General features: G+C 36.4%; 1 long non-coding RNA gene across 1 annotated transcript in view; it reads left to right on the forward strand.

The window, feature by feature from the left end:
- LOC137856099 (uncharacterized) overlaps positions 1-12,269 on the forward strand; it is a 272,780-nt gene that overhangs the window by 6,199 nt on the left and 254,312 nt on the right. The window contains exon 2 of the long non-coding RNA XR_011096196.1: positions 7,717-7,909. This is a non-coding gene — a long non-coding RNA (uncharacterized lncRNA). The remainder of the gene's footprint in view (positions 1-7,716; positions 7,910-12,269) is intronic.

A 12,269-nucleotide genomic window follows, 5' to 3' on the forward strand; every position in this document is an offset into this window, starting at 1 on the left:
CATAACGTCCTTGCAATAAGGCATACTATTTTGGTCTGTAAAATTGTGGTGGAAGGTTTATGGTGTGTGTGTTCTTTGTTTGTTTGTTTCTCTCCTTCAGTCTTTGTTCCAAGTATAGGCTTTTATGCAAGAGAAGTGACTGTACTGTCTTCTCTACTGCTGCTTATGCAAAATTTGCCCCCGTGTTGTCCCTATTTCCATACAGGCTGCTAAAGGTGCTGAGCTTTTCTGAAGTCTTGCAGCTCCTCTAAGCTAGGAGGGTAGCATCCAGCTGCTTGTTTTGAATGGGAGGATTTATGTGAGGAAAACAGGGGAGAGGCAAGAATTATGACTGTGCCATTAATTTCCTCTTCTCCTGCTATGGGGAACATATAACCTGGAATGGTTGTCGGTGTCTTCAGTCAGCATCTACAGCCAGTAGTATATTGGTACTGTGCCCTTGTCATGGTATTTAAATTCTCTGATTCTGAGTGGTGGTGCAGATACACACAGGCAATTTCTGTCTTTATAGTTTCTGTCTATAATTTCTGTCTGTATAGTTTGCCTTTGTATGCACTGTCTCATTGCAAAAGCAGAGCTATTAACATTTTGTATCTGTTTTACTTCTCTTCATTTTAAGCTTTTACTGTGTGTTCTAATCATTTATTTATTTCCCACTCCCTTTTGGTTGTGAAGCTTCCTGCAGGCTTTGGTTAGGATGTGTGTGTGCATGTTCAGATAGGACAGTACATAATCAATTTTGAAGACTTCACAAATATTTTAGGCTAAATTGAATGCATTTAAAACATGGAGCTACTAATGGAGAAAGTACCTATTAGATATTTATAAGTGGGATGCTGGAGAAAGTTCACTACTGTATGCTGCTGAAGGGCAAAGAAATGAACTAGGTGACAGATAGAGACTTTCAGCTTTTATTTCTCTGATTGAGTGATTGGAATCCCTTCCTTATTTTGGGATGTTTCCTATTCAGTTGCAAGAACTGAATTAGCTATTTAGAAAGAAAATGTGCAGTAGGAATGTATGATATAAAGGGGACTTGGAAGTTATTAAACTGATTAAAAATTTGGACCCAAAGTAACAGGTAAAAATGTTTTTATTATGTAGAAAGACAAAATGGTTTAGGGTTCAGATAGCTTTCCTTTCACTGAGATTAATATAATCATTTTATGAATCAGAATTTGAGCATATTTAGAAGCTAGGGTGTCATAAAGAAAATAAACTATGTATACATGTATGTAAATTGTGTCAGTCAACCAAATTGGGATTATTATTTGTACTTTACATACTTGGATTTAATATTAATTGTTAAAATAACATTCTAATTATTCTGTTAAGCTGATCCTTCTTTAAGGCTGTAAACAAAAGTACAGTTCCACAATTATTGTGTGGTCCTAGGTGGTGCAAAGTAGGAAGACTTCCATTTAAGTGAGCATGGAATTATCCTGATGTAAAATTAAAGCCATGATGAGCACAGCTGAGCCTTGTATAGTTATTTTAGTTATGGACCTTGAACTGAAGTGTAGCTGTCAGGCGGAAGGGAGAAATCCTATTACAGCTTCTCACTTTTGTCTTACCAGACAGTACTGCAGCCTTCTCTGTGAGACCATACATGGCAGTGCAAGTAATTTCCCAGATGATTAAATTACATTGCCCTGAAAATTTGAGATGATGTCAGGAATGGTTGCACAAAGAAACAAATTTCCATTAATTACTCAATTACTTACTTATTTTATTTGGGATAATCAAAACATAATGACAGCTTATGTCACCCTTTCTCTGCTAGCAATGCTTAATCCTAGTTTTAAATGGATATTGCCAAGTTTTTGTGGCTTGTGGTCTGTCTGGCTTTGGTTCATGAGGATACTGCACTTCTGTTCTAATTTGTCCAGGAAGTAGAAACCTAATAGGTTATCTTATTGTAAAGCAGTTATGATTTAGTTTTCTTAATGATGCAGTTAGTTTTTCATATTCTATATGTTACAGGTTCTCATGCGTAGCTGGCCATAAAGGAGAACTGGAAAGGCACTTTCTTTTGAAAATCCTGATCATGGCAAGTGCTACACACTACCCTCTAAAGGGGAAAAGTTTCTTGTAGCTCATCTTTTCCTTGGAACACGAAGAATTTATTAAAATTTGAAGCTCTCCATCATAGTAGGCACAGAGATAATAGAAAAGATCATCCTTTAAAACAAATTCCAGAATATTCTGCTTTTACAAAAGGCATTGACTTCTTCTGTATTTTTCTTCATGCATTTTAATTAATAGTCTAGCCATATCCATAGTACCTAGGGTGCATTTGTTGTCATAACTGGATATTCAGAGTACAAGATCACAGCCTGCTAGAATTCAAGGGAAAGTAATCTGTAGTTATTATAGATGTAAAGAATTTAACATCTAATTAAACATCTACATTTAAGCCTCAGTTAAAATGAAAAACATTATTTTTTTTTCCACATTTTTAATTCAATAGCTTGTGTTAATTCTTAAGGGAACATATAGTCTGAAGTAATATGTATGTAAAGGATGTTCAAGCTGAAACTTCTATGAAGGCTATATTGTAGCTTACTTTGAGCCCATTAGTCTTGTCAAAACATCTATGTTAAGTTACATGGTTATAACGTTGCTGGTGAAATGTAGTGTCTTAATTATTGTTTTTTGTTTGCTTTTGTGTAGTTGTTTCTGGGGACAATAGGCATGATATTCATGGACAGGTGTTAATGTGTCTGCGATCAGCATACTCTCTGGCCTGTCTGATGAAGAGTTCTGCTAGCTGTGCATGCCGTGCTGCCATCTGCTCTGCACTAGAGCTCTGCTTCTTGTTGACATGTTTCTATGTAGGGATGCACAGCATTTTTATTTTGAGATGCCTGTGCTTCCTTTTAAGTTGAACAAAACTTCTTTTTGGGGTAGTTAAAGGAGTTGTAGTAACTTTGTTACCAGGTTACAGCCAACACCAGGCACCCTTCTTTATTTGGTTAATTGTGAACATAGAACAACAATTTTTATATTTTCAGTGCTTGGTCTAACAGTTTGTCTCATTGGAAGTAGTAAGTATTTTGAGACATCTGGAAGTTAAATTACTGTATAGTTTTCTCAGAAAAGAACAGTATATATGTTTGGAAGATGTTTCTTAAACCAAGATATTTAATTTTGGTGATAGAAAATCAGAATATTTAGATTAACATTATTTCCAGACAAAAATGAATGCAAAGTGAGTATAAAATGCTACCAAATTTTATGTTAGATGTTTGTAGGCTGCACTTAGGTGATTACAGGAGGAAATAAGCAATAATGAGTGCTTACGAGTTTGTTATTATGCACCTTTGTTCTTATATTAGGATGAATATGCATTACCTGAAACTTGTTTCATATTTAAAGCACAGGCTGCCTGGTCTTGGCTATTAAATAACTGAGATCTTATTTGTCTCAAAAAAATTATTGTAATTTGGAGCAAATGTTATGGTGAAGTGTGTGCAATTAAAATGGGAAACTAGCTGCTGTAGCGAGAGGCCCTAACCTCGGCTTCATGAGTAGAGAATTGTTTCCAGGAACTCCTTTTCCCCAGCAGGTCTGCCAGATCCCACTTTGCCCGCGCTAATTAGACAGGCAGTCTGCCTTAAATCATGCTGGGTAGGGTTCAGTGCTGAGCTTGAATTACCAGAGGACTCTTACTTTATCAACAAGAGTATATTGGGCTGGAACCTGCAATCCAAGTGCCCTGGTGGTAAGCTACGAGCTCCTCCTTACCATGTCATCGGTGGGCTACAAAGCAGGAACATGCTTATCAGTAAAGCAAATTCTACGAGTGCGCAGTTCTTTCAGGTTGCTCTGTCTCATAGCTGTGGGAGAACTTTATTCAGAGATCCTTGTTTCCAAGTCTGTATAGACTTGGGTTAATTTTGCGTCTTTGGTTGATCTTTATCCATGGGAATTTAGTATTTGTCATTCTTCTGTTTTGAATGTGATTCTCTGCAGTTGAAGACATCCTCTGGGTTATGCAGCAGGTGGTGAGCACCAGAGGTAGCGGGCTGGGCAGGTGCAGGCAGGCAAGCATGGCTGGGGAAATGGGCACAAAGCCTGGCTCTTTCTTCAGTGCATTGCAGGAAAGGAAGTAAACCTGTGAGGTGAGGTGAATTTGTTCCTTTCTATGCATTAAAAAGAATCCTTTATTAATGGAGCCTAATGCATAGAGCAGGATTTCTGCCTGCCCTGTCAGGGTATGGCCTCAGTACTGACTCCCAGTTATGTCCTCCAGCTGACTGCAGACTTGGCAGCCTTCTGTGTCCCTGGTGAGCAGCCGTGCTCAGGAGATACCAGGTGACATGCAGACAAAAATGGAGACCTTTTTTGTGTTATTGTGATGCTGAGAAAAATGACTGTTGATATTTTGTCACTTTCCTTTTTATCAATGTTGACCTCTTCTTAAGACCACAAGGTTAAGTGTTAGACTTAATTCCATCTCACTTAAAAACCAAGTATGCAGCGTGCTATAATCTTCTTTCTAATTAAGAGAATATCTCATCAGTCTGTAGTATTTTGATCACCTATTTTTCCAATCATCTTGGAAAGAGAAGATATTTTTTCAACCTCTGATGCAAATTAAAATATGAAGACAAAAAGACCAGCGTCTGGTCTGCTTGCTGTAAATCCCCAAATAGCTCTCTCCTAAGTTTGGACATAATGCCTAGCTAAAATAGCAAGAACTACTGCAACATGAAAGCTTGATAAGTCATTGATGAGTTGCAGACCCCTCTGGCTTGCCTGGTTTGCCTTCCTTAAATTCATTTAAAAAGTTCCCAAGTGGATTGTAGCCTCTGACCACTTTCTTCTGTATTAATCCTGCGGTTTCTGAATGACTACCTCTGGGGAATAAGAAAAGAATCTAACAAGATGACAAAAATCTAAAAATATCTCCGTTGCTTGCTACATGAAGTATCCTTACAAATGCATTTGGATCATTGAAACATAAAACTTCTGACTGTTGAAGTATTTGTCAGTGTTTATAGGGAAGAAATACATTATAGGGTTTAAATACAAGCTTAGCACTTGAATACTGATTAGTCATCAGAGACGACACAAATTTAGACTTCACTACTTAGTCTTAGTTCAGTTTGATTCTTGTAACCATTTTGAAGGCTGAAAGTGTAGAGGCAGCAGCTGTACCATTAGCAGAAATGTCGTTCTGAATTGACTATTCAGTGGACATCACTGAGCAGTCATATTTTACTACCAGGAGTAAAATCTTGAAGATAAGCAGTCCCACTGAGTAGAGGAAGAAATAATTGAAAAGGATGATTAATTTGTGATTAAAAAAAAAAAAAATCAGTTTTAAATCAATTATTGTGTAAGTAATTAAGAAGTTCTCTCAATATGAATAAGTTAACTTGATGAATTGTGTCATCCATGAATGGCTTAAATGTATTTTGTGTAAGGGGAGTTTAGCAAATTAAAATTAGTAATACATTTTCTGATAGCCTCTCAACAGACAAAGAAGCCTCACTGGGACTAGTTTTAGAAACACTGTTTGTAAGTGAATTATCTTCACCTCTCTCTTTGAGGGTGCTGCCCAAGGATTAACTGCACCTTTTAGCTGATATTATTTCAGGAAGGAGAAGCTGAACAATTAATATGTATGAATCTGCAAGATATGGACAAAGTACATTCCTCTGAATACTTTTTATGTGATTAACAGCTTTTTAATGAAGTATTTATAATATTCCAGTTATACCCCTGAAAGTACTACAAGCAATTTTACTTTTCTGAACTGAATGTACATTGCAGTAGTTACATGGTATGCCAGAAGAATGTGGAAGGATATAAAGCATTTTAATAGCTTAATTGTGTTAAGAATTAATTAAGAGAAGAAAATCACATTTATTTTTTTTTCATGGAGGGTTGTTTGGGTAGCACTTTAGACTGGGGACTGCAGATCAAAACTTGACCTTAAAACGTCAAATACATACCTATTTGACTGGAGCCTATGGAAATCATAATTTAAAGCTTGTGGAGTGTATTTCTTATTGCCAGCCTCTAGATATGGGGACTTTTGCATCTTCTAAATGCAGGACTGACTAATGGGTTACTATGGAATTGATTTGCTGTAGATTAATGAAACTATAAACCAAGAAGGATCACAAGCAAGGTTCTTACAGGAGGACTTGGACAGTATATTATTCCATAAACCAGCTCTCAGCTATCATTGTCCAGCAGCTAAAGGAGAACTGAGGTGCACTAGCTGATAGCAGAATATCTTGGCTCTTATGGAGTCATTACTCCTGCTGTAAGCAAGAAGCCAGAAAAGCTGGCAGCACAGGAGAGGACAGTGTAGAGATGCTGCCATTCTTCAGGGATCCTCTTGCCTCTGAACACTCCAAGTTACCAAGATAGGGAAGACATGTTCAGTTTTTACTCAGTACCCACTAATTTAGTATCTGAAGAAACACTTATCTTTAGTGCTTAAAGGAACAAAAAGTATTTGAGGGTGCATGACTTCCCTGTATCATATTTCCATTGGTCAAATCCTGTAGGTCTATGGGAAGGACAGTTCATTCTTAGAAAACTCTCAGTGCAGCATAATCAAGCTATATCCTAAATGTGAGCAAAATCTGTAGTAGTCTGTAGTGAGAATATAAAATCTCTGTTAACAATACCAGAATTAATGGGTGTAAAGGTGATCTGAACTTTTAAAATATGCTTATCTAGAAACCATCTTTATATCTTGTAGTAAGAGTAGAGAGGGCTCTTTGTACACAATAAGAAGCTGGACACAAAATAAATCAGTAGAAGGTATTCAGTCAAATAAACTGCACAACAGTGGCATATATTTGTTCTTAAACTTTCAAGGGTTGGTTTAATAGTTAATCTTGTATACCATATTAATTCTTTAAACTGTGTCAGGTATGATGTATGTCCCACTCACAGAGCAGCTGGGGTGAAAATGGTATTCTGCAACTGTGTACGTATGATAGAGACACTAATTAAATAGATTTCCACAACTGTTCTGCAGTGTATTGTTTTGCACTCCAACATAGCTTAATATCAGGGAACCATGGTGTGATATGTTATTTTCATGTACTTTTTCTTCAATTATATTCTGCTGCACCATGTAAGAATGCAGCCTTTTAAAGGGAGGTTCAAATGGGTAGCTGTGGAAATGTCTACAAAAGGTTACAGTGTTCTTATGCCACTCCAGGTTAGTTTTCCTGAAACATTACATAACTGTGGAGTTAAAGCAGGCAGGATCCTAGGGGGTTATGTAATACTTTTTTGCATATAGCTCAATGTTCACAGTCAAACTAGAATGCATTTTAAGGTCAGGAGTAATTAATGATGGAAGCACTACTATGTGGAGGATTTATGGTAGTCCAGCTGTTTAAGCAAGTTGTCAACCCCTTCTGGCTGATATGACTTATACCTTGGTTATGGGAATTTTACAGTAAAGAATAAAAAAAAAATGCTTGCACTAATGATCAGCAGTTGCGAAACTCTAGTTTGATTGCTTTCCAGTGCTGCCTCCATGAGGCAAACATTTCACTTTTTCACAAATGTCTCTGTTTTAAGAGTTGCTTGATCAACCAGGAAAAAAAAAAAGCCAACAAAACAAAATCAAAGCCATGAATGAGCTTTGTGACAGTGTTTCTAATACAGTGTTTCTAATACATTAATATCTGAATTTCAGGTTCAACTAAAATTGACTTTTTTTTTTTCCTATCATAGGTCTATATTTCACTTATTTCCAGAAGAAAATCTCAAGTTCAGAGCAGCAAGTCAGACAAGGGTTTGTCATCTTTGAGATTTCCCCCTTAAGAAGTGGGATTAGATTTCCAAGAGACTTTTGCACCTACAAATATGTACAGACTAAGAACTGACAGAAGGCACTACTTCCAGTTGCATTTCCTCAGTTTTGCAGGTATGATTATTGGGGAGATTCCTCTAACTGCAAATTCTTAACAAGTCAGTCCAAAGAACTATACTACTTTTGTTATTCCTTGTGCTGTTTCTGACACAGAGTTCTGTGTGAATTTTTAGCAGTCTGGTGTGCCACATTTCAGGTGCTGCACCATTATTCTTTTCAATTCTTCCCTTTGGTTTCTTTTATTCTTGTTCTGCTGTTACACTAATCAGGCTGTGAATGGTTTTCCAAAGTCTGTACCTTCCTGCATAAGCACTGCTATTTGAGCCAAGCTGGCAGTACTGCACAAATAAATGTTTTGCATTATCTTTTCAGTTCTGCAGTTACTAAAATGGATTCTTTTTATTAAATCAACACCTATAAATGACTGCCTTAACCATTACTGTAATCTCATTAACTTTCCTTGCCTGTTGGAATAGAAATATGTATTTATAGTGTTCTGAAGTAGATAAGCAAGTTAATAGAAGGTGAAAGTAACAAGAAAGACACACAGATTATTAGTATTTAACTTCCCTGAAGTGTGATTACTTGTAGGAACATGTTAGCTAAAGCAGATTTTGAAACAGACTTTAAATAGTTGCTCTACTATGAAATAGGTATAGTGTATTTGTAAAAATGCTATGTGCATATTGTTGAATTTTCTTCTGGAATGTTTGTCTTCTCATATCCTTATGTTATATCCCTATTCTGTAATGTATTTCAGAGTGTTTAATGCCGGGATTGTCTGCCGTCCTGTTTGTGAATCTTTAATGTAAACACAGAATTTATACTTAACATATAAAATGGCAATTCAGGAAGTAACATTTTTTTTCCCTTTTTAAATGCATTATTGAAAGAGGAGAGGTATGAACTGGGAGTCAGCACCATGTGACCATTCTGCTGAATTTGAATAGTTGACATGCTCCATAGATTATTCTTGGTAAATGCTGTCTTGGGATCATTTTACTAAATCTTCACAGAAATTCAATTCTGGTCAAAGAAGTTCTATCTTCTTTGTAGTCGTCTTCTTAGTATTTCTTTGAAGTACTAAAAATCAGTTTCAAGACTAATGGCAAGAATGAATAGATCATGATTTCAGTGAACTCTCCTTGAGATATTTGACAGATTTCTCTCTGTAAAGAGAATAAGGAATACTATCAAAATGGTAGTGTTTCACTCTCATTCTTCATAGGTGTATGGGAACACACAAGATGTAAAGAAGTGGAGAACTAGACGTTCATTTATGGTACCAGGCTAATATGATCAATATACATTACCATCTAGCAACATCAGCAAATTACAATATTAAGCTCTGTGGCTTTTATTTAATTTCTAAAATAATATTTCCAGTATATTAATAAATCATTATGAATTCTGCCTGCAGATATGAGGATATCTGTATTTAGCTAAGCAGTACAAAGTACATAAAACAGATTTTGCATCTACTTCTAGTCAGCTCTTCTACTTGTAGCCATCTACTTCTTCCAACTCTTCTGTCTACAGAGTAACCTCACTTTATTTGTTGTCTAGATATTTAGTACCATGAAAGAAGGTGATATTTTTTAAGCTAAATGGAATATCACTTTCTGTGCATCACATGCCAAAGAACAGGAAGAATTAGAAAAGGAAGTAAATGGCAGAATGTTCTTTTTTTTTTTTTTTTTTTTTTTGGTGTTATCACTTTTCTTGTTTGTTTGTTTTGTTTTGTTTTGTTTTACCAAACAACAAAAAATGCTGCTAATTTTATCTTCTGACTGTATGGTGATGATACCAAGTTTCTCAGGTTGATATAACATTACAGCATTCTACAGCTGACCCATAGCAATCTTCCACAGCTGCATATCAGATAAATCAAGGATTTATGAGGTGGTACATGGTTACCTGGCTTTCTGCCAGCACTGTCTCATCCTTGGTTGAAAATCCTGGTTCTTCCCTGGATGATTGAAAGGTTCAGCTGGCCTTTTGTGCTTTCATTTCATGCAACAGTAGAGCAATAAACAGAACTAAGCTTGATATGCTGTGAAGATGAGTGACGACATGAAGTGCTCAGGTGTGAGAGATTGTTGCAGCCCACATATTCATAGAAACATCCACTATGAAGATCAATTTATTTACAAGAATCAAACTAGAAGAGTGCAGTCTGTGGAGACCTGAAACTTTGGAGAAAATGGTCCTGGTGTTCCAGTAGATAGGTTGAACATGTGGTGTGCCTTCTCAGTAAAGGTACCAGCTTACGTATTAGGCTGTAGTAGCAAGGGCATAGAGAGCAGGTTGAGGGAAGTGATTATTCCCCTCTATTTGGCTATTGTAAAACTGCATTTGGAGTATTGTGTTCAGCTCTGGGCTCCCTAGTACAAGAAATATATTGGAGTGAGTCCAGAGAAAGACCATCAGGATGCAGGGAAAGGCTGAGAGCTGGGTTTGTTTAGCCTGAAGAGAAGAAGGCCAAGTGAAGGTGTTACTGCTGTCCTAAATTATCTGATGATCTGATACTAAAGGAAGATGAAACTCAACTCTTTTGGTAAGTGTACAGTGACAGGACAAGGCATCAAATCCAAGTTGTAACAGGGTAAATCCAAACTAATATTGGGAAAAATACTTTATACTGAGCATGGTTACCCAATAGAACTGGTTATACAGAGAGGCTGTGCAAGCTTCATGTTTGAAGATACTCAAAACTCAAGCAGAGAGCCTCACCAAACTGTAAACAGTTTAAACTCTGCGATCTTCAGAGAGCTTCCCAATCTGTATTACTCTATGAATCAAATTTCATAGTTTGCCAGAAATGGTTTTAAAAAAATATTCAAATCCACTATTTTACAAGACATTAGTCTTAAGGGGGTTATTTAAAAGATTTTAAAGGCATTTCATTATTGTCTACTTTTATAGCACTGAGTTTGTGTGAGCATTTATTGCATATGTGTAGTATGAGCACTGTATTTTCTGTATGTGATCTGCAGTTAGTGTTATACATTCTGGTATACATATGTGATTTTCATGCCAAGGTAACATTCAGAAAGGAAGTTGTGTCTTTTGGGACTAAAGGAATAAGAGAAAAAAAAGGATGATAAGCAGATTGTTTAACTAGGATATCTAGGACTAGAATACTCTTAAAAATTTCAGTGTCCTTGCTTCTAAGCTATCAGAAATCCATATTATTTTCATTTGCTTTCATGTCATAAAGTAATCTTGTGTGGATATGTAACTAAGTGTCATTGTTTCCCAGAACTTCAGTCTTCTGTTGCAAAGAAAACTGGCAAAATGAGCTCTTTTTCATATTAGTAATTATTTTTACTATTTTCTACAGTATTCATTGTACACAGAGGTAAAGTTTAGATCACAGCTTCGCAATCTTAGCTGCAGTTTTGTAATTTTTCATGTACCTACATTTATTTGCCTTAAGTTCCTCATAAATATGAGGTCTTTAGAATGAACTGTGTTAAATTCAAAAGATTTCATAGTGAATAAAGCTGTAAACTCTTTGGAGTTTTTATATTACCTGCACTAGATTATTTTCAACATCTAACTTAATTGCTGTATATCATCCACTGGGTGTGATGACTTTACAGTGTTGACTATTTACTAAGTAGCTGTGAGTAGGTGGTCTTAATGTTTTATTATTTTCTTGAGATATTTATCTAATGCTTTCAGATTATATATTGTATCTTCATCCATGCCCTTTAAACTGTGATGAGTATATTAGATTAAATGAAACAAATGTCACAATCTGTCTCCTTTATTCAATAATAAACTTTGGGGACAAAGTAAAACAAACCATATGGAGTGTAATTGTGAAAATACTTGTGTTTGAGTGCAGCCACGTGGGTGGGTTCACAGTGGTTAACAGCTAAGAATCCACCCAGTCACTTGCTCACTGCCCCCACAGTGGGATGGGGAGAGGATCAAAAAGGTAAAAGCTGAAATCTCATGGTTCTTTAAGTTCTTTACCTTTTTAATCAAGTTTAATAAGTGAAGAAAAGCCATTTGTGCAAGCAGAGCAAAATAAAGGAATTTATTTGCTATTTGTCACTGGTAGGTAGATGTTTAATTGCTGCTTGGAAAGAAGGGCTTCTGCATGGGTGATGGTTACATGGGAAGATGAGAAGCATTAGCACAAATGTTCCTCCTTCTTTCCTTGAGCTTTTATTGCTGAACAGTGTCATGTGGTATGGAATATCCCCTGGGTCAGTTCGGGTCAGCTGTCCCAGCTATGCCACCTCCCAGCTTCTGGCACATCATCCCTACTCTCTGAGGGGGGCAGAGTAAAGAAAAAAAAAAAAAGCGTGATGCTGTGCAAGCACTTCTCATCAATGTGCAAAACACCGGTGTTTTCAACAGTGTTATCAACACTGGTTTAATCACAAGTTCAAAATACAGT

The sequence above is a fragment of the Anas acuta genome, chromosome 4 (assembly GCF_963932015.1).
Source record: "Anas acuta chromosome 4, bAnaAcu1.1, whole genome shotgun sequence".
Taxonomy (NCBI): domain Eukaryota; kingdom Metazoa; phylum Chordata; class Aves; order Anseriformes; family Anatidae; genus Anas; species Anas acuta.